Consider the following 7,500-nt stretch of genomic DNA (forward strand, 5'->3'; position numbering starts at 1 on the left):
GTCTAACACGTTGACTCCTCCAGTCTAACACGTTGACTCCTCCAGTCTAACATGTTGACTCCTCCAGTCTAACACGTTGACTCCTCCAGTCTAACACGTTGACTCCTCCAGTCTAACACGTTGACTCCTCCAGTCTAACATGTTGACTCCTCCAGTCTAACACGTTGACTCCTCCAGTCTAACACGTTGACTCCTCCAGTCTAACACGTTGACTCCTCCAGTCTAACATGTTGACTCCTCCAGTCTAACACGTTGACTCCTCCAGTCTAACATGTTGACTCCTCCAGTCTAACACGTTGACTCCTCCAGTCTAACACGTTGACTCCTCCAGTCTAACACGTTGACTCCTCCAGTCTAACACGTTGACTCCTCCAGTCTAACATGTTGACTCCTCCAGTCTAACATGTTGACTCCTCCAGTCTAACATGTTGACTCCTCCAGTCTAACATGTTGACTCCTCCAGTCTAACACGTTGACTCCTCCAGTCTAACATGTTGACTCCTCCAGTCTAACACGTTGACTCCTCCAGTCTAACACGTTGACTCCTCCAGTCTAACACGTTGACTCCTCCAGTCTAACACGTTGACTCCTCCAGTCTAACACGTTGACTCCTCCCTGAGTTTTGAATGTTTATGTTGTGCCGTTCAGTCTAACACGTTGACTCCTCACCGAGTTTTGAATGTTTATGTTGTGCTGTTCAGTCTAACACGTTGACTCCTCACTGAGTTTTGAATGTTTATGTTGTGCCGTTCAGTCTAACATGTTGACTCCTCACTGAGTTTTGAATGTTTATGTTGTGTCTCCAGTCTAACATGTTGACTCCTCACTGAGTTTTGAATGTTTATGTTGTGTCTCCAGTCTAACATGTTGACTCCTCACTGAGTTTTGAATGTTTATGTTGTGCCGTTCAGTCTAACATGTTGACTCCTCACTGAGTTTTGAATGTTTATGTTGTGCCGTTCAGTCTAACACGTTGACTCCTCACTGAGTTTTGAATGTTTATGTTGTGTCTCCAGTTTAACACGTTGAATCCTCACTGAGTTTTGAATGTTTATGTTGTGTCTCCAGTCTAACACGTTGACTCACTCACTGAGTTTTGAATGTTTATGTTGTGTCTCCAGTCTAACACGTTGACTCCTCACTGAGTTTTGAATGTTTATGTTGTGCCGTTCAGTCTAACACGTTGACTCCTCACTGAGTTTTGAATGTTTATGTTGTGCCGTTCAGTCTAACATGTTGACTCCTCACTGAGTTTTGAATGTTTATGTTGTGCCGTTCAGTCTAACACGTTGACTCCTCACTGAGTTTTGAATGTTTATGTTGTGCTGTTCAGTCTAACATGTTGACTCCTCACTGAGTTTTGAATGTTTATGTTGTGCTGTTCAGTCTAACACGCTGACTCCTCACTGAGTTTTGAATGTTTATGTTGTGCCGTTCAGTCTAACACGTTGACTCCTCACTGAGTTTTGAATGTTTATGTTGTGCCGTTCAGTCTAACATGTTGACTCCTCACTGAGTTTTGAATGTTTATGTTGTGTCTCCAGTCTAACACGCTGACTCCTCACTGAGTTTTGAATGTTTATGTTGTGCCGTTCAGTCTAACATGTTGACTCCTCACTGAGTTTTGAATGTTTATGTTGTGCCGTTCAGTCTAACATGTTGACTCCTCACTGAGTTTTGAATGTTTATGTTGTGCCGTTCGTAGCGTCAGAAAATGCAGTATGCATACTTGAAACATGTTGGTTATGTAGAAACAAGCTTAAAACTCTTTGACCAGGGGGGAAGTAGCCATTCCAATCTCTCCTCTCACCTCTGCCTAACTAGACTGACTTCCGCCAACAACACACACGTCATGCACCAGATTACCGTAAGTGACTGTGAATTCAGTCTGAGCGCAGCACAAAAACATACATGGCTCCTACGTTGTTCTCAAGCACTGCCCACCTGCGTTTAGTTCATTTATACCGAGGCCCGTACCCATGAAATTATAGACGTGTTATTTTTTCACCCGTTACACAAGCTTTTTGCGGGTTAACCGCCGGTACCCGACGTGTTGCAGGACTCAGAGAGAGAGACATGACTGTATACAGAGAGAGAGAGATACATGCATACAGAGAGAGAGAGAGAGAGAGAGAGAGACATGCATACAGAGAGAGAGAGAGAGAGAGAGAGACAGAGAGAGAGAGAAAGAGACATGCATACAGAGAGAGAGAGAGACATGCATACAGAGAGAGAGAGAGAGATAGAGAGAGAGAGAGAGAGAGAGAGAGAGAGAGGCCTTGGGGGATGAAGGGCAGAAATGACAGGTGATGGGATGATGAGTGGAAGAGAGGGAGGAGGAGGAAAACAGATTGGTGATTTGTAAGGAGCAGGAGTAAGTCAGAGAGGAAGAGAGAGAGAGAGACATGGTGGCATACAGAGAGAGAGAGAGAGAGAGAGAGAGAGAGAGAGAGAGCGTGACAGGTGAATTTGAATGAGAGAGAGAAAGATATATAAGATATCATTGCAGACAGAAGGAGAGATGATGTCCTTTGTTCTGTGTAAATGCCTTCAGGCCCTGTTTGTTCAATACAACTGACTAACGGACTCAACGGTGACTTTATGGAAAGCTGACGAAAGAACAACAAAAAGTCACATATTCTTACGTGCAAGTTGTGGACCAGTGATGTCATGACATCAGTCAACCTAACTGAACCACAACCTAAAGTATTTCTTTATTTGGGGATTTTTGTTTTTACACTGTAACTGCTTCAGAAGGCTTTTTTTTTCCTGATCAACAATAATTATGCCTCCACCGGCAATAGCAGGCCGGAGGCATTATGGATTCGAGTTGTCCGTACGTCTGTCTGATGTTCGTTAACATGATATCTGAGGAACGCCTTGACGGAATTTCATCAAATTCCCCTCAAACGTCGAGTTCGACTCAAGGATGAACTGATTAGATTTTGGTGGTCATAGCTCAAAGTTCAAGGTCACTGTGTGTGACCTCACGAACGCCATTCCCAAGTTCGTAAACGCGATATCTCAGGAACGGCTTGACGGAATCTCTTCCAATTTGGCTGAAACACCGACTTGGACACACAGATGAACTGATTAGATTTTGGTGATCAAAGGTCGTAGGTCAAGGTCACTGCGACCTCTCAAACGTCATTTGTAAGCTCGTTTACGCGATATCTCAGGAATGCCTGGATGTAATGTCTTCGAATTTGCCTCAAACGTCCACTTGGACTCAAGGATGAACTGATTAGATTTTGGTGGTCAAAGGTCAAGGTCACTGTGACATCATGAACACCATTTTCAAGCTTGTTAACGCGATATCTCAGTAACACCTTGACGAAATTTCTTCACATTTGGCTCAAACGTCAAAGTCTGGACACACATGCATGTCGACTGCTCACTTGTTGGCGGAGGCATATAACCGCGGTGTGGTCGTTCCAGTTTTGATAGAGTTTATGAGCGTATGATGACAGACGGAAAAATGGTCAAAATAAGGTGATCTCTATGACCCAGTCTTCAGGGAGCAGTTTACCTAGATTTAAGATAGATTAGGAGTTTTATATATGTTCATGTTATGTTATTTGTGTGTGTGTGTGTGTGTGTGTGTGTGTGTGTGTGTGTGTGTGTGTGTGTGTGTGTGTGTGTGTGTGTGTGTGTGTGTGGGTGTGTAGGTGTGTGTGTGTGTGTGTGTGTGTGTGTGTGTGTGTGTGTGTGTGTGTGGGTGTGTGTGTGTGTGGGTGTGTGGGTGTAGGTGTGTGTGTGTGTGTGTGTGTGCGTGTGTGTGTGTGTGTGTGTGTGTGTGTGTGTGTGTGTGTGTGTGTGTGTGTGTGTGTGTGTGTGCCATAATAGTATTTATAGATGCAGTCAGTGTAGAAATCCTACACTTGACTGCTTGCCTCCTGTGGCCCTGCTGCTCTGTCATTCGATATCTCAGGGGGATTGTTAAGAAACATTTAGCTCCTTTTTTTAGCCATCAGAAAGTGCACAGAACGACTGTGTCTGGATGTCTGGATGACCTGGAGAGTAGTACAGCAGTCTGGATGACCTGGAGAGTAGCAGTCTGGATGACCTGGAGAGTAGTATAGCAGTCTGGATGACCTGGAGAGTAGTATAGCAGTCTGGATGACCTGGAGAGTAGTACAGCAGTCTGGATGACCTGGAGAGTAGCAGTCTGGATGACCTGGAGAGTAGTATGGCAGTCTGGATGACCTGGAGAGTAGTACAGCAGTCTGGATGACCTGGAGAGTAGCAGTCTGGATGACCTGGAGAGTAGTACAGCAGTCTGGATGACCTGGAGAGTAGTACAGCAGTCTGGATGACCTGGAGAGTAGTACAGCAGTCTGGATGACCTGGAGAGTAGTACAGCAGTCTGGATGACCTGGAGAGTAGTACGGCAGTCTGGATGACCTGGAGAGTAGTACAGCAGTCTGGATGACCTGGAGAGTAGTACAGCAGTCTGGATGACCTGGAGAGTAGTACAGCAGTCTGGATGACCTGGACAGTAGTACAGCAGTCTGGATGACCTGGACAGTAGTACAGCAGTCTGGATGACCTGGAGAGTAGTACAGCAGTCTGGATGACCTGGAGAGTAGTACAGCAGTCTGGATGACCTGGAGAGTAGTACAGCAGTCTGGATGACCTGGAGAGTAGTACAGCAGTCTGGATGACCTGGACAGTAGTACAGCAGTCTGGATGACCTGGAGAGAGAGAGAGAGAACAGAGATTGCCCTAAGCCCCTTTTATATTTATATTTTAATCGTGTCTTTTCCTCCATCTGCCAGTTTGTATCGTATAAGAATATGATATTGTTGCATTATGGGCTATATATTCGAGACATAACCTTTGTGGGCAAAAATAAATTGAAAACGGGTCGCATATGATTGAATGCCACTCGTTACCGCGGTCACTATTTGACAGCCGACTTGTGTGGCATGTGCAAACAGGCGCTCACTTTTTGGCACATCGCCACCCCACGTTATTGCTTGAATAATGCGTTGCTGCTGCTGAAAGTTTGACTTCTCTCCACTCTTTTCTTCCTGGTTGGCAGTTTTAGCGTGTGCTGATTTGATACAGCGCCACTCCGCCAACACGTCTGGTAACGTTACAAATGACAGAAATCCAGGCAAAGCGACATTTGACGGAGGCGCAAAGTTCTCGGTCAAACTGTGTGGAGGTGTTCCACATGTGTGTGAAAGCAACAATGTGTCTTGTCTCAAAGGGTATCTCCAGAATGAGGCATCTAAAACAATTGAAGGGCATATCAACAGAGAGAGAGAAGGATGTATTTAGACAGATGGAGGTGGAGAGAGGGATCAATAAACAGACTGAAATAGACAGAGAAAGAGAGAGGTCATCAATGGAGACAGAGAGATAAGGAGGTAAAGACAGATTTAGAGAGGGAGAGATGGGGAGGGAGAGAGACGGGGAAAGAGGGAGATGGGGAGAGAGACGGGGAGAGAGAGAGAGAGATACAGAGAGAGAGAGATGGGGAGAGAGAGAGGGGGGAGAGAGAGATACAGAGAGAGAGAGAGAGAGAGAGAGAGAGATACAGAGAGAGAGAGATGGGGAGAGAGAGAGGGGGGAGAGAGAGGGGGGAGAGAGAGATACAGAGAGAGAGAGAGAGATGGGGAGAGAGATACAGAGAGAGAGAGAGAGGGGGGAGAGAGAGAGACGGGGAATAGAGGGAGATGGGGAGAGAGAGACATGGAGAGATAGACGGGGAGAGAGAATGAGGTAGAAGAGACACGCATGAAATGAGGTCTGTTGTTAACAAAAGTTTATGAAACTCTGATCTTTGTGTTCAGCAAGATAATCTTCACAAATGAGGAGCACTTTTATGAGTGTTTTCTGAAAATCAACATTTACGCTTCAAACAACGTCCATTGTTTTGATACAGTCTGTGCTCGTAATATTACACACGACCAAGCCTGAATATTTCACCTCTTTTTTTATCAACTGATTCACATCGCCCCCTATCGGCCATGTCCTGCACTGCACACCTAATAGTTAGCTGGGTGTGGTGTTGGGCTGGTGACATCATGTCTGCTGTGGAAGTGCTGTAAGACAGAGGGAGAGGTGAGGGGGACAGAGACACAGGCTGTCATATCCAAAAGACATACAAGCAAACAGTGTCAGGATAGAGAGAGAGAGAGAGAGAAAGACAGACAGAGAGATAGATAGATAGATAGATAGATAGATAGATAGATAGATAGATAGATAGATAGATAGATAGATAGATAGATAGAGATAGATAGATAGATAGATAGATAGATAGAGAGAAAGAGAGAGCGGGAGGTTTGGGAGAGAGAGACAGAGTGGAGAATGAGAGGGGGAGCAAGAGAGGGTGGAGAGAAAGAAGGGAAAGAGAGAGAGAGAGAGAGAATGTGTGTGAGACAGGAGGAGAGGCGCTGGGAGGCTAACAAGGCCCTTGTCTTATCCCTCTTGAGGTCTTATTAACCTTATCTCAACATTCACACACACACACACACACACACACACACACACACACACACACACATTTAGGAGATTTAAGAGCTGGTTAATTGGTTGGCTGAGGCTAATTTGCTGTTGAAAGTTAATGCCACCGTCATGCTTGGGTTCCTATGGAGGGGGTTAGTGTTAGGCTGTGTGTGTGTGTGTGTGTGTGTGTGTGTGTGTGTGTGTGTCTGTGTGTGTCTGTGTGTCTGTGTGTCTGTGTGTGTGTCTGTGTGTCTGTGTGCGTGCGTGCGTGTGTGTGTGTGTGTCCTCTATAAGGACTTTTCACCATGCAGCGTGGAAACTGGGGATGCAAACAATGAATCGAAGATCGATTACTTACTCGTAACGATTTGCTCGAACAAATTGACTCGATCTGCTATCAAAGAAAGTGTAGTCTCATATTACATTCTAACTGTCAGTCAAATGGTGTATTTTCAAAGCATGTTTCAATGAACACGCCAGAGGGCGCACCACCACCAGAGGGCGCACCACCACCAGAGGGCGCACCACCACCAGAGGGCGCAACACCACCAGAGGGCGCAACACCCGGCACAATAACTATTGAGCAGGCATCTTCACAGGCTCTGCAAAGAGAGGACAAAGAACGAGAACGGCAACTTTTTTAACGTTGTGTCTGCGTGCAGACACACTGTGTGTCTGCACACAGTCTGCACACAGTGTGCAGACTGTGTGCAGACACAGAGAGGGAGCAGAAAGACTTCAAATAACAATGCTATTATTCTTTAATGGCTGTGGGCTCAGTTTACACACACACACACACACACACACACACACACACACACATATAAACACATCAACGCATAAACACATCAACGCACAAACACACATACACACACATCGACACAAAAACACACACAAAGGGGAATGAAGCAAGGTTGGCAAGAGAGGAGAGAGAGATTAAGTGGTTTGGAGAGTGGGATTCTGTGTGTTTGTGTTTGTGTGTCTGTGTTTGAGCATGTGTGTGTGTGCGTGTGTGTGTGTGTGTGTGTGTGTGTGTGTGTGTGT

Source organism: Poromitra crassiceps, assembly GCF_964638095.1.
Source record: "Poromitra crassiceps genome assembly, chromosome: 25".
Lineage (NCBI taxonomy): Eukaryota > Metazoa > Chordata > Actinopteri > Beryciformes > Melamphaidae > Poromitra > Poromitra crassiceps.